The sequence below is a fragment of the Candoia aspera genome, chromosome 13 (genome assembly GCF_035149785.1).
Source record: "Candoia aspera isolate rCanAsp1 chromosome 13, rCanAsp1.hap2, whole genome shotgun sequence".
NCBI classification, from domain to species: domain Eukaryota; kingdom Metazoa; phylum Chordata; class Lepidosauria; order Squamata; family Boidae; genus Candoia; species Candoia aspera.
Window position 1 is genome coordinate 13,899,145 of NC_086165.1, and position 24,526 is coordinate 13,923,670.

General features: G+C 39.6%; 1 protein-coding gene across 3 annotated transcripts in view; it reads left to right on the top strand.

Annotated features, from left to right (window-relative positions):
* The window catches only part of NTRK3 (neurotrophic receptor tyrosine kinase 3), a 383,693-nt gene that overhangs the window by 343,605 nt on the left and 15,562 nt on the right, over positions 1-24,526 (top strand). The window lies entirely within an intron of this gene.

The window sequence follows — 24,526 nt, forward strand, 5'->3', positions numbered from 1 at the left end:
TGGCATACTTCTGCCAATTATTAGCAGATGCATCTGAATAAAGCTGGCCGAGCCAAGCAAGAGGCAGAGTTCCACAAATGTGATTGAGTATAAATAAGCTCGATTATATCTACAACAACAATAAAGCAAAGCAGATCAAGCAATGCTTCAAAATACAGAATCTACTATATCTAAGAGACCAAAACTAAGAAGCAAAAGACCCTAGTTTGATGTGCTCCCTAGACAGCATGGACCCAGAGCTAATTAGTTGAGCAACACTTGTTGACTTAAAATTGAAGGACCATTGAACTCTTAGTTGCTGCTTTTTCTTCTCCCCCCTCCTCTTCTGTTGCCATTATTCAACATACCCATTCAATAAATCCATTAAAGCCCCTCCCTCAAATATCAGAAGCCATTTTTCATTCAGAAGTCATTCCACATTTGTATTTCCTTTTTGTTTTCCCCATATCTGTAAACTAAAAGCTCAACCATGTAAAGTATTGCTATTTAATCCTGCTCTATGTTTAAACTGCCCTTCAGTTGTAGATGATTTCCATAATGAGGTAAACAATGTAAAGCACAGTGGAAGCCATTATTTTTGCACAATGCTCCAGAACACACTTAGGTTTTGGGAATCTGGTGGCTCAGAAATTAGTATTGAGGACAAAGCAGGCCAAAACTATTTTACCCACAAGAATTGGGGAAAGACTGGTTAATGACAATATCACCTTGGCAAAAAGCACTGGACATCACTGCAGTCAGTAAGATATTCATGCGCCAAACGATGCATTCATCAGTTGAAATGGAAGCTCTAGACAATCTCATGCTTTAGGTTAAGATTTTCACATAAGCACATCATAGACTGCATAAATTATGCCTGGGGTTATTTCTTTGGCACATCTGCAAAACTGCAGAAGCCTTTCCTGACTGTTGTAATTGAAGGTCTAGTGAGGAGTGTCTCAACCAAAAAAAAAAAAAAGTGGGGGGGATGCTTTGAACACATGTGAAGATACATAATTGACCTATAAGAAGCATCCCTTAAAAAAATAAACAAACAAAGCATAATGATAGAAGCAGCCCTAATTTTCTAGAAAAGTCATACAGTGATTCCTCTCTTTTTCTTCACTGTTCCAACCACATTTGCAATGCCCTCATTTATCCACATTTCACTCCAGGCACGCAAACCTTCTTTCTCCATTCCTCCACATGCCTTCGACATCCTCTCCCTCCCCTTTTCTCTCCCCCCGCCCAAAACACGCATAATTTTGGAACAAGCTGCACATTGCTTTCTCTTTCATTTCTCTAGGTCTTTCATTAAAGAAAAGACATTGATAAATTAAAGAGAATCCAGTGGAGGGCAACAAAGATGATTAAAGGATTGGAGGCCACGACCTGCAGAGGGAGATTAGGGAAACTTAATACATGGGGCTTATGGAAAAAGCAACAGGAAGGGTGACTGATAACTGTGCATAAAATATGGGAATAGAAATAATAGGCAATTTATGCCCGATCGTGGTGCTCTCTAACTGGTGCAGACACAGCTTAGACAAGGAAATAATTTGTTGGGGGTAAAGGATTGGATGCTAATATTTGAAATTTTCCAAAGGACATCAGATAAACTCATCAGATAAACTTGGGATCAGGGACAAGAGAGATTCTCTTTACAGTAAATGAGCTGACAATCACAGCAATTTAACCCCCTTCTTACAAAACGGATCTATACTGAAGGATGAGGAGAAATGAAATTCTGATTGTATAATATTATCTTTCCATCCAGCAGCAGGGAGCAGCTGCTCTAAGCACTGACTGGAGACTGTGGTCTTCATAAAAACTAAAAGGCAGGGACTTCTTAAGCCCTGACTTGAAGTAGAAATGTATTTCTACTTAATTTTTGTCATTGTGTCAAACAGAGCCATACTGATCTAGGTCATAATTGGATATTTGGAGATAGTAAATTAAATCAGAGTAGATCACAAATTAAGAGGCCATTTTGAGATTAACCCACATGAAGGGGTTATTAAAAGTAAGGTCCAAACAAACTCCATGGCCAAAAGCACACCAATACTAATATAGAAGCAATTTGGTAAGCAAAGTCTCTACCTTATGAAATGGAGGTTTTTAAAGCTGAATGCTCAGCTCCTTGCTGTTTAAGGTTCTGTTGGGATGTTCAACTCCTAAGTAATTCTTCAAATATCAGAAGACCTTTACTCAACTGGAATTCTTCCTTTGGCTTTAAAAAAAAAAAAAAAAAACTATCTGGCTGGCTATCACATAAGTTTATTCACAACTTTGGCTACCTATGCTAAATTAGAATAGCATTGGTTCAGTTTCCCTTTCAGAATCATACGGCAACTCTGCATTCTGAAATCATCCATTTCCCTAAGATATTAGGAGCCCCATAGGCATCTTCCACATTTCCAGGACCAGCTTGTTTCCTGTTATCAGGATGTTCCCATTCTTCCTTTAAAGAAGAATCCACCAGCTGGGAAGTATTTTTTTCTTAACATTGTTGGGGATTTCTGAGTTTTTCTTGGGGGAGCAGGGTGTTATGAAATGCCCCTTCATTTCAAGTTTTTAATATCTTTTTTTTGAGGCATATAAGTAATAGTAACCAATCCGAAATCCCACATAGAATATCTTGCAAAAAAAAATATCTGGTAGGTCAGGTCAGTATAGCCAAGAATCAAACTGAACTTTGGAAAGCATAGGGGAATAATACCCCTTTAGGTATTTTTTCCTGTACTTCCTGTACTTACAAAATCAACTTTGGGTTTTGATGAAAATGAACTGACAGGGTACCCCCAAATCATCTCCTGGGGCTTTGGAAACGACATGCATTTTTCAAATTCCCCACTCCTGCTTGTGACAAGGTACCCCTTGATAACACTTTGAGGAGTCTCTCCATCTCAAAGAAAGCATATTTGGTAATGCATTCGGATTTTCACTTTCTGGGTCGAAAACTGACACCAAACTTTCATTTCAGGCGATTTTAGCTAAATGCTATTGTAAATTCTCCTACTGATTTCCCTTGGAGATTGCAGCATTTTATCATTCTCTGGAGGGAAAGCTGTGTAGGATTCCATCAGCAGGTTAATATTGACACAACAGGTCTAAAGCTCTTTGCAGGCTAACAACTTCATTAAAATGTATCAGACCATCCTATCACACAGTGTGTGTGTATATTCATGCTTGTGTGTGCAGGTGCATACATTTTTGCATTTTCACTAAATTCAAAGTATGGGATGCCTGACTATCTTTTAGACTCAGGATTTACTTCTGGCTTTTTGTCTTCCTCTTTTCTTCATCTTCTTAATCAAAGGAGGAAAGAAAAAGCATCATCTGGTTGGAGCCAAAATAATATGCAAAGCATTTGCAAAAAGGTGAACTGCTTAATTTCCTGCTACACGTCTGCATACAACAAACAGACCTTTATGTAACAAAAGCCGTTGCAACATTCTGCTTCTCATAAGTCTCTCCATGTTCTGCTTAAGACAGATGTGTCCTTTCCAATGCAGATTGTGTAGGAATGCACTCAGCTGTTTATCCTGATTTGACAAGACAGAAGGGTTTTGTTTTATGGGTTTGGAAGATTATTTTTTTAAAAAAAATACAAAGAGATTGAAGATAAATTGGCAAGCGGGGGAGAAAAGTCAAAAGAAAGCTATCTTTTTCTTATTTATTCAGTTATTTTTTGCAACCTTCAAATTTCAAAGGCAGAAGCACTGTGTCAGGTTGCCTCTGATATGCCTTCCTGAGAGGCAGGGATCTGTGAAAGTTGGTGGGAGAGAGAGAGAGAGAGGGAGAGAGAGGGAACATCAGTTTGTTGTCATGGTTAAGGCATGCGCTAGAAACCGGACGACTGTAAGTTCCAGTCCCACCTTGGGCACGAAGGCATCTGGGTGACCTTGGGCCAGTCACTTTCTCTCAGCCCTAGGAAGCAGGCAATGGAAAACCACTTCTGAAAAACCTTGCCAAGAAAACTGCAGGGACTTGTCTTGGCAGTCTCTGAGAATTGCACATGATGATGAAATGTATATATATATACACATACACACACACACACACATATACATACACACACACACATTCCGTTCAATCATGTCCAATTCTGAGAGAGAATACTGCTTATACTCTAGCATTGTACGCTGCCTGCAAGTGTCTTTCTTTTTGCACCATTTAGTTTATTTTATATACAGTATATATATTATTTTATTTTTGCAATGTGTTCCTTTATCCATTCAGTTGATTACACTGCATGTTCAAGTGACTCAGAGGTGACAGACACCATTATTTAGGTAAGGTGCCCCATGTCCTCTTTCAACAGCAGCTCAGTCCATAAGCACGTAGCCTTCTTTCTTTAGCATGTAGGTGTTGATCTTAAATATGCCTTCATGGTATATTTAGTGCTTGGTTAGTAGGCCACTCATTTTGGAAACCTAGTAACAATGTACTGGAAAAATCGATTCTTCACCTGCCCTTCAGGAGTTCTATCATTCTGCTGTTTGATTGATGCTAATTAAATCAGCTTCTAGCCCTTTTCCCCTTGATTAAAACAGAAGAAATAATGGTCTGTGAAATGCTGGCCGTTTGCAGCTAAATAGAGTTGGTTGAAGAACTGCATACGAGTGCAACACTGTCATTAGAGCACCTGTCCGTGGCCTACCAGGAAGACGTGTATTAGGCGCCTTAAGACTTGGCACACTACAGCCTTTCCCACAACATGCAACAGAGGACAGAAACTGAGGCTGCCGAGGCCCATTGTGCAGGTCCAGAACCTGCTCTGATAATAACTGTTGAAAAATGATGGTGCCATTTCCTACCATTCTGAGGTGAGAAACATGAGTGTCTATGGGAGGGGGCAAATGACAACACAGCCATGGCAATATCATCACACAAATGCTGCAACTTATGTCCTTGCATCACATGTTGGAGCAAACGTATGCAATGGTGGCATTTGTGTGATGTCATCTTCATGTAATGTGTTTTACTGCCAACAACCCTGGTGATAAACATATGGAAGATGTAAACTTGACAGGTTAAAAACAAGAGTTATTATTATGGTTGGTCACACAGTCAGCCAGATGTTTAGACTGGAGATGATGATGATGATGATGATGGCGGCGGCGGCGGCCAAACTTAGCTCTGCTGTTTTCAGTGCTTTGGGTCACCAAAGTTTGTCTTTGCATCTTACCCAGGATAATTATCAACCCCAGAAAATTCATTGAACATGATTGTGGTCACCAGAGTTTGTCCACCTCTCATGTACATCTCATATTGTGCTTTAGCTTCCACAAGAGCAAATACACAACAGTGTTTTTAAGGTAAACCCATGGGTCAATATTTGCTCTGCTGGTCCAATGGGGAATCCAAATCCAGTAATGGAAATGTAAAAGAAATTCACAGCAACTGACTTCTATGCGAGCAAATTTGCAAGTTCCACTAGGATAAAATTTTCATGGCTACAGAAACTACAATCAAAAATAAGGACTATAAGTTGCAGCTACCTAGATTTCATTTAGATGTAAGGAAGAACTTCCCGATGCTAGGATCTATAGAACAGTGGAACAGTCTACTTAAGGAGATTGTGAGTTCTCCACCTCTGGAGATTTCTAAGAAGCTGGACAGCCATATCTTGAGAGGTGGTTTAATTGGTTTTCTTGTAGATTATACAGTGGTGAACTAGATAATGCTTGTGGTTCTGTCCAACTCTACAATTCTATCATTCTATGTATGACAGCACTGAGTTTTTCTCTAATCAAAAATCCATATGAAGCAACTTGTTTTGTGAAGAATGTGTCTGAAAAAGAGTATTTCTGAAAGTTATATAGAGAATGATTTAAAAAAAAAAGTTTGCAGCAGGGAAATTTACTGGCATTATAGAAACTTACAGAAAGCAAAAAAGGTTAATCTATATTAAGAATTACATATACAAAGAGGCCTTTCTCACAGAAACGCCTTTTGCATAGCAAAGTTGTAAATGAAAAAGGGTGCAGATTATTTTATGGGTCTCTTTAAAATCTCACTGGAGTACTATATAATACAGTACTGTCTTACACACAAGGCTGTGGTATTGGAGTGAAGCTGTACTGATCCAGACATCCCTAAATGATATTATGCATATCTGAAATGGCCTCATGGCTGTCTTAGAAATCTCAGTACAAGTCTTTTCAACAGAAACCGCTGCAGTAACATTTCTGCATTTCAGCCTCCCCACTTCTCTCTCATTTGTTCCAGCATTGGGGGGGGGGACTGGGGGGGAGCTATTAACAATCCATTCCCTCTCTTCCTCTTTGAAACATGAAGAGCCCTTCATAGCAAAGTATTGTGAGCGCAGAGGAATTAATCAGGGCAATTAGGCTGTGTTAAATTGCATGGCATTATCTCAGGGATGGTAATTATCCTAATTTCTCTGAATTCACCAACCTGCAGCACCTGGTCTTCAAACTTCCCTTCTCCTCGTCACCTTCTCACCAGTTTCCATCTGGATGGATGATGTCTTTGGATGTTCTATTTCTTAATTTCATCACCAGTCATCAAAATGATGATAGCAGAGAAGAACTCAGACCAAGTAGGCTGCCAGTGGTGGGAACCCAGGTGAAGACAAGGGTGTCTGTGGCAGTGTTAATGGGTACCATCTGATTCTTTCCTAAAGTGCATCTATAAATGGGTCTAGGTTTGAGGAAAGACACAGCTGTAAATAAAGTGTGTCCAATCTATAACCTCATTTACCATATCTCATTTACCATTCAAGAGCTATAGTCACAGTTCTAGACAAAAACTAGCCACATTAGGCTAGAGCATGGTCAAGAACCAATCCAGGATTTGGACAAAAGGTTAGACAGGAAGTATTGGCCAATTCTGGAAGAGGTCAAGTTATCAGATGTTGATTTCAAAGCACAATGAACTCTAGTTCTTTGTTCTGGTGCTTGAATAAACCCAGACAAGGGTTCTTATCTCAACATCTCCTGGTCTCCACTGGGCACAGTTGGTGCTGCTCAAATAGGATTACCAATGTACTGGACAACAGAAATGTAGCATTTCACCATCACTTTGTTCCCATGCACATCACTTGGAGATCTCATGGATTTAGTCGCTGCTTCAGAATCCAGAACTGAATGAACAGAGTTGGAGGAAGTCCCCTCACCCCCAGCTCTTCCAGATTGATCTCTCCAAACTCTTTAATTTTCATCCAGCTCCTTCTCCTTCTTGTAAGAGGAGTCTTCAGTGAGATGTGGAGAGACTATTATGACTATATGAGCTTCTGCTTGGTTAATAGGTTTTGGTTGCAAAATCTGATATGGGTCATGTACAGGAACTAACTTTTATGTAGCTAACATATAAAACTTGCAGCAAAATATTTTAACTGTTAGCAGAAGTAACCTTCTAGCAATTCTTGTTTTCCTGCATATCATTTGTCATTGGTCCATTTTTCCATTTCTCTTTTCATAACTGCCATCTAATGTTCTAATGGCACTAAGTTTACTTAGTCCTCAGTTATTTTGCAGGGTGGGGGGTAGGAGTTATAGGGACTTTTCTACCTTAAAATTATTTTTTCCAAAACATCTGCAAGCCTTGAGGTTCCTGTTAGCACCTAATTTTTTATACCTCCCATTTTCACTCTGGTTGGCCCTCATGATCTAAGTTTGCTCTTATAAGTGTGGTGACTGAGATATGTTCCTTTCCACATGCACTTTCCACATGCAAAGTGCCCGAATTTGCCCATGTGAAAGGTGCATAATGATTGTTCGATTCCCATTAATATCTTTAAGATTCCAAAGAGGGCATTTCTAGTGGACTGCATGGCTGATATCTGACAGTAGCATTTTTATCAAACCACCATTATGATTAGATTCTCTCATGAAGTGTGCTTAGAGTATAATTGGCAAGCAGTGATGCACAAAATTGCACATGCATAGAAAACAGGAATTTTGACACACTGACTCTTCCTTCTCGCCTTCTACTTTTCAAAAACATAAATAAAATGTACCCATCACCTCAGCTGGGAACATTTTGCAATGTGCTGTGCAAACAAGTTCATCATCAGACTTCTGAAATGCCCTAAGTTTGCTGAGGTAACACGCCATTCTCTCCCCACTGCAGCACTCCCATTTATGCCTGTCACAAACTTGAACTGGGTACCTCAGCAGAAATTTAGATGAGGAAGCTTCGTGATCGGCATATGCTTAGGCTTCAAAGTACATTCCAGGAACAAAAGATAAAACAAGGTGTACACAATTGACAATTTTCTGGCAGAATGAAGCTCCTGGATTGGGATGTACTAGCCTAAAAGCAAAGGCCTTGACTTTCTGTTTCTCTTGATGGCCAGCCTCACACTTTTAGCCCCACAGAACCACACCTATATTCAGGCACAATTGACAGTAGTAGCCTTTCAAAATTCTCCATCCAAATTTGGGGTAGGGCAATTGGGCGGGCAATTTCTTCAAATTTCTCCAAGAGAAGGAAGAATTTTCCAATCAGGCAGCATTGGGCTTCAGGGTTTAGTGACCACAGTCTAGACAACAGATTTTCTGATGTTTCGCTGGCAACTGTGGCTGGTGTCTTCAGAGGCAAGGTGGTCTGCTAGGCAGGCTACAGGCAATTGAGCAGGGACTGACTGGGCTCCTCTCTTTACAACCAGGTGTCTGGTCTTCTGATTGCTCTTTAGCTAAGCTTGTTTCCAATTGGTGCAGGTCTCAGAGACCAGCCCTCACCAACCTGTAGCAGACCACCTGGCCTCTATTGTCTAGACCATAGTCACTAAACCCTGAAGCCCAACACTGCCCAACAGATATCAGCTGTGAAAGCCTACACCAATTTTCCAGTCATCTCTTAAGGCCAGGCCTTCCCCTTAGCCATGGCAGGAACATTGCAACAGAAAAAGACCACAGTTACATTATGATGCCTTCTCCTGGGGTTACAAGTCAGTGTGGCAAGCCAGGGAGGCTGCTGGCTGGTGGAGAGAGGATTATGTAATGAAGAGCAGGACATTTACACACATGCAAATCCCTTGGCTACTGGTAATTAAATAGTTGGAAGAATGAGAATTCCTTTGTCATTTGGAATGAAATCAGAAAGCAAGTTCTCTTTCCTCATACTGGTATTAAAAATGCAGGCAATTGTTTTTCTGCACAGCATTTGCAGAACTACCAGTTCAGCCACAAAGTTTGTGGGGTAACCTTGAGCCAGTTGCACTCTCCTGGCTTAATCTATTGCCCAAGCTTATTGAGAGGATAAAAGGAGAGGAAAGAACTTTATAGAGGGTATAAATGCAACAAATAATAAGCATTTAAAAACCATAGTCTCAGTGCTGAGGGTAAGGGAACAATTACTGACCTAAACATATTATTTCCCCAACTCCCTAATTCTTTTCAATTGCTCAAATATTGCAAAACCTTAAACTTTGGATTGATTTGCTACAGAACAATTTGCTGACTCCTACAGGATCAGGGTGGCGGGGGCGGGGGCGGGGGGGACCCCTCTCCCTCTGCTTCTTTTCTTCCTCACCTTCCTGTTCAAGGAAAATGTATGAGATCACTGAGTTTTATATAGTCAAAAGCTATCCTTGTTTCTTCCTATTTACTCAAAGTGAGTTGTAAATCAAACACTGGATTGCCATCTCCCTAAGTTATTTGCATGGGGACAAGGGGGAGCTGGGGGAGAAATCAGTCTTCCATCCCAGCGTGTTAGATTACATTAGCATTATTCTTTATTACATTGGTGTTCTTCCACCCTGGCTTTCAAGTTTGTGATTGCTTTTCTTGCTTGGGATTTGTTTGTACATAATGTCCTATTACTGGTTGTGAGATTTTTCTTATCAGTCAGTCTGTAACTGGAATACAAGGAAAGACATTTGAAAAGTAATCATTTTTTTAAATGACATGCCATTCTCAGAATCAATTTTCTTGCATGCAGTTCCAAAATTGGAAAGGACTGCCCCCCAATAATAATAATAATAATAATAATAATAATAATAATATGGCTATTATCTTTGGGCAGCTACTTGGACCCTCCCAAAATAGTCCCAAGTAATAACCTCAACTGATTCCTGCCCTGAGGTTTACCTGTTGTTGTTGTTACCTAAACAAGAAATCAAGTCAGCACCAGAAAGCACCAGATTTTCCTTTCAATTTCCTTTCTCTTCTATTGGATCCTTTCAATTTTCCACAACATCTTCAGCTGGTAGTGATGTAAAAGAAGTCCAACACAGCTTTCAATGGGAGAAGATTTATGAGAATCACCAAAACAGACTTTACAGCTGCAGTGAAGGCTGCACTGAACAGGCTTTTCTCGTGTCCTTTATTTATGAGAGATGGGTTTGAAAACAAATTGATTATTGAAATTTGCATTCAGAAAGGGGTAGTTACATTTTAAAGAAGCTGATGCTGAGAACATTTATATGACAAAGGATGTCAGTAGTGAAAGTTGCCTTTCAAAAAGATTCCTCAGGGAATTTTCATTAACAATGTTGTGGGGAAAGTTGTATGTTTTTCCCCCTTTTGTTAGGGAAAGCTTCCAGCAAACAGGGGAAAGAACAGGAAATTGTCATCTGAAGTTCTTAGATTTTTGAGTTCTGAAATACTTGATTTATTTACTTCTAACGTGGGACCAATCATTACAAATCCTCCCATTCCTTTTTGTTATTTCCAGATTTAGTACATTACTTTCTTTTGTATCTTTCCTCAGTGTTGCACATGCGTGTATTGATACAGTACTGCCAAAGAAGCAATCTCAATATGATTGTATATACTGTTGCTCAAAAATGTGTGTGTGTGTGTGTGTGTGATGTTTTACTGATGTGAAAACATGCATTAGAGAAAAACGTGGTGCAATCTTTTGGAGGAGATATTATATCAAGGATTCACAAGGAAAACATGCAAAGAAATGGAAACGTTGGAAGGGGTGGTCTATGCACATGATCAAATCCCAGAAGTTTAGAAGTTAAACTAGAATCCATGAAATAATAAAGGGTCAGAGCAGGGGAAAATTGTGCAAATAAAGCATAAATATGAACAAATGCAGTGACCAGTAGGAAAATTTTATTTTTATAGTGGCAAATAACTGCAAAGTTTTCAGATGCCTTTTCCTGGTATGAAGAGGACTGTTTCAGTGGGAAACTGCATCCTGACCACAGATAATATCATGCTAGTCAATACACTCACAAAATGCATATTATTAGCCTAACAGCCTGTGCTTTCATATGTTCATAGCAGATGATGATCTAGAAGGAAGGGTAAAAAAGATCAAATCCATTTGTAAAGGTTTCCTTACAGCTGGTCACCTGGAGGAAAAATCTTGCCATAGGCAACTATATACAAACCTGAAAAATGCATTAAGCTGTTGGAATGTTGCAGCCAGACATATGATGGAGTTAAAGACACACCCTTTCCCTTCTTGTCCCCTACTTCATCCCTTCACATGCCCCTCATCCTCCCTCCCTGCTTTTCTTCTCTGTTGTTTATTTCCCCCCTCTCCAATTTCCCCTTGTCTTCACCCATTCACTGTCAGGAAGTGCCGCATCCGAAGGGGTATTACAGCACAACGTGGCAGCAGCAGAGACTAACAGCAATGGCAGCTACAACAGTGAGTGGATTTTGACTCTGGGGTTGATAGTTATTTGATGAGAACAAAGTGACTGGAAGTGGGGCTAGATTAACAGTGAGGCTCAGCATGCTACAGATTAGGTCCTTGGATAGGCTGAGAATCCAACAGACTGCATTTATTTAGAAATGCTGCTATGATCTGTTCCCCCCTCCACCTCCTTTAAAGAGAATGATGCTATCATCTCCAAAACATTACCCATACCATGTTGCTCAGTGTAAAGGACTTCATCTAGAAAAATGACTAGATACATGTCAGGATTCTATGTAATTACACATCTCTCTTTCTCTCATCTCAGCTCAGGCTTTTTCTCTTCCTGGGCTTCTCCATTCCAGTTCTTTTGTGCCTTTTCTAGTCCTTCTTTTTCTGACATTGACTGAGCTACACAACCAGATATTTCCCTATAGGCATTAGGGAAGGCATCAGAAGCTAAAGGTAAAAGAACAACTTGCACAGTTTGGTTCAATTCTTGACATCTCCAGGTAAATAAAAATATAAAATCAAGGTAAACATACAAACCAGGTAGGAATTGGGAAGACAGACCTATGCATAGGAGCCCTGCCAGCCAAAATAAACAGGTCTATCCTGCTGAAAGGCAGGTTTCTTTTGTTCTTATCCAAACTCTGACTGTTCTGTGGTCTTTAGTCCGGTCCTTCCCAGTTTGACCTTGACTAAATGTAATTTTTTGTTTCAAGGCCCTGCTTATTTAAGGACCCCTCCACAATACAGCCACATTCCTGGTGCTTTGAGTTATCAAATGTCCACCTCTCTTAAAATATCTCTATCTCTATCATCTATATCTACAGTATATCTATATCTATAACTATATCTACATATCATCTATATCTGTTTTTTCCTCAAGTCTATAAAATCCCTAAGTACTGTACATCTTGTACAATTTATTTAAAAATATAGCAATCAAATAATGTTAACATACTGGGATGATGGCAATTAAAATAATTAAGCTGCAGTGGAGGAGGAATGGAAAACTCTCTGAACTATCTATCCATTCTTGTGGGCAAATCACTGAAACTGTACTGCCACATTCTCAGAGACTGAGATCTTAATGTTTTGGATCAGAGATGTTCAATTTCCAATAACTCAAAAGGAACACTGAGTTTCTCAAGACATGCTGAGGGCCACAATGGAAAAGTACAATTTCTTTGAGCCAAAATTGTCTGTGTGATTGGAGGTTTTGCACAACTCAAGGCACCTGTTTTTCCACCTGACATCCCTCCCCAAACTTCTTTCTCAAAAACCTGAAGAGGTTGAATTGTTTGGCTCCACTCAGCCTAGAAGAACTTTGGGAGTCAAAAAAAAAGAAGCATTGATAGGAATGATTTCTAGACTATGCTTTTTGCACGCCTGTTTTAGGCAGATCTGCAGACATATTTCAGAGCAAGGATTGGTTGATATGGCTGTAGGACAGATCCATGTGTCATGCTAGGCCATAGTGTGGTTTGCTTGAATTACTCCTGATATATAAATCCATATGATAAGCCACAGTTTATGGTTTTGGGTTTTTTTTTTAATAAGTATTTTATTAAATTTAAAACAAAAATAAAAGCCACAGGAAAAAAAAACCACAAAAAGAAAAAAAGAAAAGAAACAAAAAAAGTGGGAAACGCAAAGAAAAAGAATTTTAAAGATTTCATACAAAGGTGACTTCCAACTTCCAACGGCAAGAATATACAGCAATTTCCATAGTCAAACAGTACTCTTAATCAAACCAAGATCACATTATTTCGATACATCCTTCCATTGACACATGCAAATCACTAATACAATTGCTCTTTCCCCTTATATATAAAAAAGAAAGTGTGTGTGTGTGTGTGTGTATTTCTAAATCAACTTCCCCCCCTCTTAAAACAACATCCATTTAATTATTTCCTTCCTACCACTATTCTATATATTTCTGTCCACTATAATAAAAATCAAATTATAAAAACATATAAGTTATCTGCTTTTATAATTAATAATGCTACAACAGTCTTAACCCTATTAAGTTTAAAAGCCAAAACAGAATATTATTATATCTTATCAATATTTTTCTTAATTTTTTACCCCTCCTCGAAATATACCAGGGCATTTACACATCTCCCTATTACACATAAGGCTTTTTTTTTTACAGAAATCAAACAGCCCCACTGCTACCCTCAAGAACTCTTCTCAGCAAGGAAAAAAAATCCCACAAAACATATTCTCTCCTTTCCCATAATTCTGTCCTGTTCAGATTATGCAACCAGGCAGAGCAATATCAAAAATACTCTTTATTAAATAACTATTTACAATAAGTAAGTCCTTGAAGTACGAAGAGCTGGGTTCAACAAGCTCAACTAAGCCACAACAAGGCAGCAGGACAGAACTTCCTAAAGGAACTGGGAGGCTGGAAGAGACTGGAACACAAGGTGTTGCTGAAGCTGAGAACACAGATCTTGAACTGGAACAGTACTTGAGTTGCTTGGGCACTGGAACACTAGGTGGGGCTGGTGACTCACGCCAGACTGGAAGCTGGTAACTTGAGTCTCGAAGCAGGACTACGGACTGGCAATGAGGCTAGACTCAACTAGAAACTCTGGGCAAGGTTGGAGACTTGGAGCAGGACTGGAACTCGGAGCAAGGCTGGACTCGGCTGGAAGCCCAGGATTGGGCTGGATTCTGTGGACTGGAGGCTTGAAGCAAGTCTGCGAACTCAGAGCAAGGCTGGACTCGGCTGGAAGCCCAGGACTGGGCTGGATTCTGTGGACTGGAGGCTTGAAGCAAGGCTGGAAACTTGAAGCAAGACTAGACAGGAATACGGGTTCACAACAAGATAAGTGCGAAACTCCAGAGCAAGGCTGAGCACCTGTAGCATGTTTGGACTACACCGTGGGACTGAAAATCAAAGGCACAAAGAATCTGCACAGAAGATTGCAGAGCTTCAAGGCTCAGTGCAAAGCTGAGATTGCTGGGCACAGTGAATCCTTGATGGCAGTAGAGGCAGGATTCAAGTCCTCTTCAGAGCGGAGCAAAGGCACTGATTCCTCTTTGGCAACAGACGCTGTCTCCAGTGCAGGTAGGGACTCTTCTGCTGAAGCTGCAGGCTTGAAGGATCCAGCAGCTCGCTCTTCGCATGGCTGCCTTTTATCCCGATTCTTCATGTGCCTAGACCCTTCTGCAGCCAAAGCCTTTCTCCTTTGCGTGCTTTTCTGCCCATCGTTGGTGCATGCTGATTGGAGGATTCAAATCCTCCCCTGAATCCTGGCCAATCAGCACCTTGGACTCTTCCTGTGCTGCTGGCTCGTCTTTGAGTTTCGTTTTCCCAGTTTCAGTACAGTAAGTTTCTATTTCCTCCTCTGATTCAGAAGGAGTTTCACTTTCTGAGTCAGAGGCAGGCTTGACTCTGACAAATACTGATTCAGATAGTCATAATATCTCCCCAGCAAAGCAGCTCCCTGTACAAACTTAAACTCAGACTGTTGCTTTAACCCCCTCAGCACCAAACTGTAATCTTCCCCTGACATTACTTTAATCTCACTAACAGAGAAATCCCCATCTTTTCCAAAATCTTCATCATCCATCATAACATTTTCAACCAGATGACACGCTTTAGTAACTATCTCTTCTCCAATAGCCCAAACACTTTGCAGAATAGCTTGACAGCACTCTGAGAGAAGTTCTTTAAAAGTCTGCTTAAGCTCACAAGAGAACTCTGCAAAGTCTTCTTTAAATTCTCCCATGCTTCGGACAGTAGATTATGGTGCCTCCTAGTTACTCAACTCTCACAGAAAGGAGTTAATGAGTTAATTAAAAACTTCCATCTAAAATTGGCAAGAGAAAGTATACTAGCAAACAAATCCCAAAGAAAATGAACAGAAAACTGAAGATTTAAAACAGCAAACCCAACGTGTAGGAAAATATTCCATCCTTCAAATTCAGTACCAAAAATAGTAAGAGGAAGGCAATTATGTATTCTCAATCCTTGTTACACTTTAAATGGGAAAACAAGCCAAAAATAAATAAAAATAAAAATATAATCCAGAAATAATGATAGGCACCAAGAGATTCCGATTCTTCTTACTGTAGAAAGCTTCTCTTAGGGTACATAACTTAAAAAAAATAAATTGGGTGTTTTAGAAATGGGAAGGCAGGACTTACTGTCCCTTTAAGGGCTGCAACGTGGCTCGGAAAAAATGAAATCCCAGCCTCCCGGTGAAGTCTTGCAGGTTGATCGTGCATGCTGTCCACAATCTCCTGGCTGCAACTCACCATCTGGAGGACAATTGGTCAATTCCAAGCATTTTCCTTGCCTGGAAAAACACTCTGGGCTACAGGAGAAACCAGCCTGTGCCCCCCAAAAAACTGCCACGATGCCAGTTCTGCCCATGGAGCTTGCAGGCACAGCTGCTCAGTCCACCATATCCCACGGAAGTCCCACAGCTTATGGTTTTGTGATGTAAATGGAACTAGCCAGTAAACCATATTAAAACAAATGTTGGTTGCTTGGTACACTATGACTTTTCTTAGTTATTGTTCAGTTTTATCTACATCTACTAATTTTGAGAAACTCAAAATGTTTATATTTTATGTCTACATTTCCCACACTTTTAAAATCAAACTTATACATTTATTTCAACATGTTCCCTCTAATACAGGGTTTCCCAAACTGTGAAACTCCCTTGGGAAGGTGCAGACAGAGTCCAGGGGAGGTGTGAAGAACCTGTTAGTTACATTGTTGCAATAAATCCACCTTTCCCCTAGTTTCATTGTATTACTTTAATTGTTCCTTTGTGTTCATTTTGGTGTTTGGATTTTTAGGGGAGGTGTGTACATTAAGATTTCACTAAAGGGACAGTGTGATGGCAAAACATTTAGGAACCCCTGCTCTAATATAATGTACTTTTGAGCAATGATGATGATGGTGATTACAAGCTGCATCTCAGGTTCTCAGTGAATTTCATTGTGGGCATACAGTGGATTGAGGTAAATTTGTTGCAAAATTTGGACCAAGTGACTTCCTCCTCCATTTCTTATTCATACTGGGAAGAAATGCTTGAAGAGCACTTTTCTTGTATTGCGCAGGGAACAAATAACTGAGTGGAGTAAAATGTGCCACCCCTTCTGTTTGGGGTCAGTTATGCCCACCCTCTTGAAATTCTGATATAGCCGCTAAGCCAAAAAGTACAATGGGAAAACCACAGGGCCAGGTTGCAAAGATGTGTTTCCGAGAGGTACCCTTGGAGTACCTTAGCAGCTGTTTACTTGGCTTTCTCATTATTTGATTATCAATTCTTGCTGGCTAACTGGGATGCTGTGTCACTCAATAAATAAATACTTCAGCTTTTATTAATTCTTGTTTTGGAGATAAGATGCAAAATGTATGCTTTATCAGACTTCAATTCCTTTGCTGTCCTGCAAATAGCTGTCTACAGCAAAGCAGCAATTTTTAAGTCAAGGGACATGACTATTGGTGTGTATTTCACCCCCCAGGAGAAAATAATTGAGTCCTTGTGTATTTGCAAAGAGGTGACTGGAACAAAAATGTATAATGATTTCAGTTATAACTTTTGATTTAAAAAATGGGACGTGTCGAATGTATCTGGTCCTCTAACTTGCCACTCATCTGTATCAAGCAAGACACTTTTCTAGATTAAGTGCCTGTTTGCATTGTGGAGTGGTGTATCAAACCCTCCTTTGACAGCACCCAAGCTTGGAAAATGGACCGAGAACTGTTATTTTAAATGTCAGAGAGCTGTATGATACTCCCATGAATATTTTGTAACTAATTATCAGGTATTATTAGACTACAATCTGAAAATCATTGCAGCAATTGTTTTATATATTTTAAGTATTCTGAGGAAAGCAACATGAGTGGACTTAATGTGCAATAAAATATTACTCATCATCCCAACAACTGTTGGCTTAGAAAAGGCTGACCCCTACAAGAAGATCAATATGGGAGCTCGGGTAGATCAATATGGAAGGAATTATGGATTGGATCTGGGTTCAGATGTTCCCTCAGTCTGGAAGCTCACTTGGTGTTATTGGGATGATCTTCCCAATGGATTTGTTGAAGGATAAAATTTTGACCCCCTCCATGGGAGGGAGGGTCAAAAAAAGGCAAGATGGCATAATTGAAGCTGCAATGCAACCCTGACCCTTTTCTATTTGTGTATTGTGACACCTCTACTACCATCCTGTGTTTTTTGACCTCCCGTGCAGATGCCACTGAATTGGGGTGGGGGGGATCTTTCAATGCTACCTTAAATTATTGATTTAGTTTGGTAATTTTAGACTCAGTGGTCTTGAGAGGAATAAATGTGTTGCTGGGAAATGGCTATTACTTAATTTACTTTAAAATGAGATCACCCCACTCTACTGTGTTTGGGGGCCTTTCTGCTCATTCTACTGAGTGGAGCCCTGGACATCTGGCCCCAAATACCACTCCCATGAGTCCCTGGGAAAATGTGTAGAAAGTGAATCTGAAGATTATGTTTATGTTCATTGGCTGAATCAAGATACAGACAGACCACAAATTTCTGGCTAGTACATATCTGGGGGTGGGCACTAAGAATATATTTCAGAGTCAGTTTACCAAAAATGTTAGCCCGGCTCACACATGGACATACATGTTTCCCTGACATTTAATTAGTGAACATCTGATGACCAGGCTGTTGGCAGTTCAATAAAAGGCTGCTTTAGAATTAATTCAGAAAACATCTAGGATCTTCCAGAGGCAGAGCAACAATTATTCTCCTGCTTCCTCCCCACCAAAAAAAAAAAAAAAAACCCTAACATAGTCTACATCAACTTTTCTTTGATGCTGGGTGGTGCAATGGTTGGACCTTGGAGAAAAAAGAAAAGGGTCCTTTTTTCCTTTCCTGTCTCCATCACCCTGGAGGAAGAAACAATGGAATAGCTGGGTGAAATTTCAGTTTGGGGATATGATTCAAAGGCAATTCAATCAAACCGACTTTATGATCAAATTAAAGGTAAAGGTAAAGGTTTCCCTTGACATAAAGTCCAGTCGAATCCGACTCTAGGGGGCGGTGCTCATCTCCATTTCTAAGCCTTGGAGCCGGCGTTGTCATAGACACTTCCGGGTCATGTGGCCAGCATGACGACTCGGAACGCCGTTACCTTCCTGCCGAAGCGGTACCTATTGATCTACTCACATTGGCATGTTTTCGAACTGCTAGGTGAGCAGGAGCTGGGACGAGCAACGGGAGCTCACCCCGCCGCGCGGTTTCGAACCGCCGACCTTCTGATCGACAGCTCAGTGGTTTAACCCGCAGCGCCATCGTGTCCCTATGATCAAATTAGATGACTTCAAATAGATTTGGGTGATTTCGACAATTCTGCACACAGAGAAAAAAAATGTCTTTTCCCCCAGATTGATTCAGAAATCCAAATTGAAATCAACCCACTTTGTCATTGTGATTCAAATGTCTGAATCAAACCCAGCTGAAGCTGTTGAAGCCATTTCAGTTTGATTTGTGTTGATTCTCTGAATCAACAACTGAACTTAGATTTTTGCCTGATTCACATAGGTTACAAATACATAGTTTGCCTGCTTCAAAACTTTCTCCTGAATATCACTGTGGTTGTTCTTATTGCTGTCAGGAGGCAGTGGAAATTGTCATGGAGAGTAGAAACAGAGATGAGTGGAGATTATTTGTTTTTGCTCAGAGTCTGATTCAAGTGGTAGGAGAATTTCAAGGCCTTTACAACTTTTCTCTAGCTTTGAGATAGGCTTTATGAGTCCTAGAAGTTCATTTCCAGACCGGTTCCAAATCTGGAACAGTTAGTCTCATTCACAGGAAAAGTATATAGCTTCTCAGGTCTGAATGCATATGTAGATTGTTTCTGAAAGTCATAGAATTAAATCAGTGTCTGGGAAAATTTAATCCCTATCTGTGGGATTACTTTTGTGATCTAGCATGTCAGCCCACATGCTGTGGCCACTTTAGTGGTGAAACATACACGTGTGAATAAAAACTCAGATGCTAATCGTGACATTGGAATCCTTACTTCAGGTCTTAGCACTGAACATGTCAATACCATCATTACTATCAAGGGTATATTTTCCTTCTATTTTTTTCCTCTTTTTCCTTTTCTTTTAATGAAACTAAATGTCATAAGGACAGAACTGGAAGATTTACCAGTACCTCATTTCTGTAAACAGAATTCTGTAGACAGAATGAGGGGCTTATTCAAACCCCTATCCTTTTTCCGACAACATTCAGAACTCTTCCTTGGACTAAGGATGGGATAATAATTTGACTATTTGCCAGATAGTTAAACAACATGAATAACGAGTGCTGAAGTTACTTTTGTTCCAGACAGTGCCAGGCTGTACCAAATAAAACTAGTCCCTTCCAGCTTAGTTAACTAGGCTAAGTGTGTTACGTGAGCATAACTAGATGTACCATTTTGTGTTGCTCATACCTTTGAGCTGTATAAGATGGCATTAGCTTTTTTTTTTAAAGCTCTGCCCCTAGGTTTAATATTGATTGCAAAGGAGCCTGTTCCCTGATCCTCCAGAGAGATGTCATGGCCCTTGAAGGTTATTAAAATGTCCAAGTCAGGAAGTGTCGAGCATGTTAAGAACTTAATTACCACTTCTGTTGCTCTGCTTCAGTGTCTAGTTGAGGCTGTAGTGGTGCAGTCAGAAATATTCAGATATTTACCATGCAACTGTTTGTGGCATTTACAAGGTCACCAGCTACTGTTTCATTACAGCACTACAAGTTCACCCCTGATAGACTTTGGAAATATCGAATTACTACCAATATATAGATCTTACTTCCCATACTATGGAAGAATGAAAATAGCAGAGAGGCAAGGAACGAAAAGAAGTAAAATATGTGTTCAGTCCTGGGATCACAGTATCTAAAGGAACACTGCTTCTCCATATTGGTGAGAGAAATTTGAACAATAAATAAATAAATATTCTTACCCAAGTATAAGATCCTGTCTCAGGTAGGATTCCTTGCTGAGCTATGGCACCTGATCACTTCTCCAGTGAAGTTAATCTTTGTCTGGGTTTGCACACTATTTTGAATAATAAATTAACCAAACAAGCTGGGTTTACACAACATAAGCCACCAAAAAAAAAAAAAAAACTTTTTTGGAGGGGAGGGGTGCCTTCACATTACTCTTGAAACAACCGGGACAAGTCTATATAGTTTTCTTGGCAACATTTTCAGAAGTGGTTTGCCAATGCCTTCTTCCTACAACTGAGGTTAAAGCTAACCAAATTTTGGAAATTGTGCAAACCCCTCTAAATCTTGAACTGAGCAAATTAAGTGTTTTGAGGAAATGTAACCATTGACCATTGTGTTGACTGGATGACTGGCCCATAAGTCAACTGTTAAAGTCTATACTTTTCTTTATATTTTACAAAGGAAAAACACTGCAGAAGGAAGTCTACTCTGTAATATCTGTATGTTACACAATGAATCTGTTTCACTTTGCAATTAGAAGCAGCATCACTGTTTTTCTAGATAAAAATCTCAGATGCAGGAAGTAGGAAAGTGCAAATAGTAATAATGGTCCAATAATAATAGACAGGTTTGTTGGTTTGATGCAACTAAGCAGAATCATCTTCCAGCCCAGCTGAGAAATTGAGGAAATGTTTTGCTGACTGCCTCACACACATTGCCGTGGCTTCACCCATGCCACTAAATGGAATGGCAGTAGATAAGGCTGCTGCAGGGGTTTTGACCTAGAGTCATTTACTAAATCTATGACATTACAAGGATGTTTTTCTGGTTTGAATTTACTCCCATTTATGGGGTATCCTGTTCATAACTTCCATAGCATCACTCATTCCACCAGGCACAGCTGAAATTATCGTGTCTCCTCTCTCATTCACTTGCATTCTCCTGTCTCCTTCCAACCTCCATTTGTGGCTAACCCCTAATGGAGAGAAGGGCATCTGCAGACACATCTGGGAAAGTTTAGCTGGTTAAGTCATCTAGCTGACTGGGGGCTAATGAAGTCTTACGGCAAAAGCTTTCAGTACATCCCACTTGGTACATGATTTCAGCAAAATGCTTTCTTTGAGGGCTGGGTGGTTTAGGACCTCCAATTGCTTTCAGGAAGAGATGGATGTAGTGATGCAGATGTATCAGAGTGTGAGCTTTCAGATGCTTTCTTTCTCACTCTAATGGCCTTTGTGGCTCAGACTTCTATTGGTGTTTATCTTCTCATAATTCTGTTTCTTCATCCCTTCCACTTCCATAAACTGAAGCTCCATTATGAGCAATTAACATTAGCAGAATGCTAGCTCAGTGTTTCTTTCTGTCACAGAGATCCAAATATTACAATTAAACAGCTACAGCAAAATTCAACTTCTGGATCTCATTGCCTGGGCAATATGAGAAGAAAGATTCAATCAATAGCAGGCTGGTCCACCCATGGTCACATGCAGTTTCTCAACTCCTTTTCAGAACTTGCTGCTGAATTTAGGCTACATAATACCTGCTATTGGTTCTGTGATTGCTTTTTTTTAAGAACAGAAATAAACTGGCGTGTCAAACCTGATTAACACCATTTTGTTGGGGGTGGTTGCTTTTGTTTTTGTTTTTTTTGTTTTTGTTTTGCCTTTTAATTTTAAAAACATCTTGAAAACTCAGAAATGTGCTTCCAAAAAAAAATGGAGCTGTACCTCTTTGGACATGTCACCATATCACTGCCCCATCTCCCATTGCTGTCTGAACCAAACAAATCAAGCAGCTTGACTATGGTTGGCTAAATATGACTTATTCCTGGCACTAAGTTTCTAGGTCTCTGTGTGTGTGTGTGTGTGTGTGTGTGTGTGTGCGCGCGCGCTTTCAAGTCAGCCTTGACTCCTGGCAACTACATGGAGATGTCCATGTAGTTTTTCTTGCCAACATTTTTCCCAAGTGTTTTGCTATTGCCTTCTTTCTAAAGCTGAGAGAGTGTGTCTGGTTTAGTCACCCAACTGCTTCAGGCCTAAGGCAGGACTAAAATTCACAATCTTCCAGTTTCCAGGTCAATGGCTTTAACCACTACTCCAAACTGGCTCTCAGAACTAATTTTATTAGCCAAAACTGCTTGTATTTTAAGTGACGGCTTTTATCTTTAAATTTTCTTTTAGTTGAACAATCTGTTTTATACTTAACCCCCTGTTATTTATTTCACCTTTTAGTCTTATTTTCAAACCTACTATTTGCTTTGTGTTGATTAATGGCTGCAATAATTGATTTATTTTTGATTTGATCAGATTTGATTGAAACAAAAATATTTGCAAAACCACCATGGTCCCTGATTGTGAAAACTTTCCCCAGTTATAGTATATAGCCCCTAACTACCAGCAGATGTTATTCTAATTTTAATTTGATTGTAATTCAGTTAACAAAGCACATTTACTATTATTGTTCCTTGTGAGTTGTTATTTCCCATGATCAGAGGCAGGAGAAAGAAGTAGGACAAAGACTAATTAATTCAAATTGAAACTGAATTAAAATGACATTAAATGAATTAAATAAATTTAAGATGATGAATCTTGGCTGGATTTACATAACATGCTAAACTCAAGTCCCAATCAGATTATCATATTCTTGTATCATTTGATAAAGTGTCCAAATAAATAAATTATGCTATGGTTTTATCTAATGGCATGCTGGTACATAGCAGCTATGTCTTCACATAGCATGCTAAGACACTGGCTGGGTACCCATTGCATTTTAGCATAACCTAAAACATTATGTGAACTTGTCTACTATGTGTATTTAATAGTAGTCTTCTTCCAATTTAAACATTACAATTGGGAGGGGCAACATTTGGAGGTGTGCTGGAAATTACTGCAAAGGCTTTCAGGAACTGCTATGTTTAGGTTACATCTAAGATATAGGTAGCCTTGTCCTAGATGGGTAAATAATCTGACTCAATTTAAAGTAGTTTAAATTCACCGCTTCCTGCTTACTTCATGATTCCAATAAATTGGCTCGCATAGCTCAGCTTTAGAGCCAGCTTGGTCTAAAGTCACTCAGTGTTTCTTTGACATTTCCAAAATGATTACCTGCCTGCCATCCTTATTCAGGAATGAAAGCCCAGTCATCCCATGGGAACTAGTAGAAATGGCATTGCATAGAATATTGAAGTAGACCAGACAAAGCCCTTGGAAATATACAATTGAGGAACAATCCCATTTTGGTTTGCAAGAGATTGACTAAATGCCATTGAGTAAGCTTTGATGAGACTGGGGTGATTTAATGAGGGCAAGTTATCTATACATCATAATGAGACTTTCACCTTGTCAAACAGTAGGAAGGAGAGAGGGCTGGTGAAATTGGCAGAACAGTGTGCAACAAGTTCTTGAGGAAAAGTGCCATTGATTTTCTTGTGCATACAAACCAGACTTTCCTAGGCTCATGAAACTAAAAGTATTATTTAAAAAAAATAGGGATATTGCCCAAATCACTATCCAAATATCTCCTTGGTTTAGTATTTTAGATGATCTTCAGGAACAAATGGATGGCTGAATGAAACCACCATGCCTCTGAATACCAGATATGAGAAGGAGGTAAAATCCAGAGGAAAACCATGTTTAGATCTGGAACTATTTATCTACATTATTTATATACCACCCAAAAACATATTATCTAGCAATAGGAATTGGTTGGTGGATTATGTTAGTAAGACAAGTAGCATTGTTGCTGCTAGTAACAGCAGTATAAATTAACCCTGGTGAGAAAGAAAGGAAGGAAGGAAGGAAGGAAGGAAGGAAGGAAGGAAGGAAGGAAGGAAGGAAGGAAGGAAAGAGAAGATCCAAAATCATGTGAGATTACAGAATCTCATGAGATTTCAGTTGTTTTGCTGTTCATGTAAGATTACCCAATTCTTGGGATTTTTATTTTTTATTTTTTAACTTGTATTGCATGTAGGAGTGCCATTTGTGTCCTTGTGCACTTCCTGGCATTGTAGATTTTGTGTTTCTGAT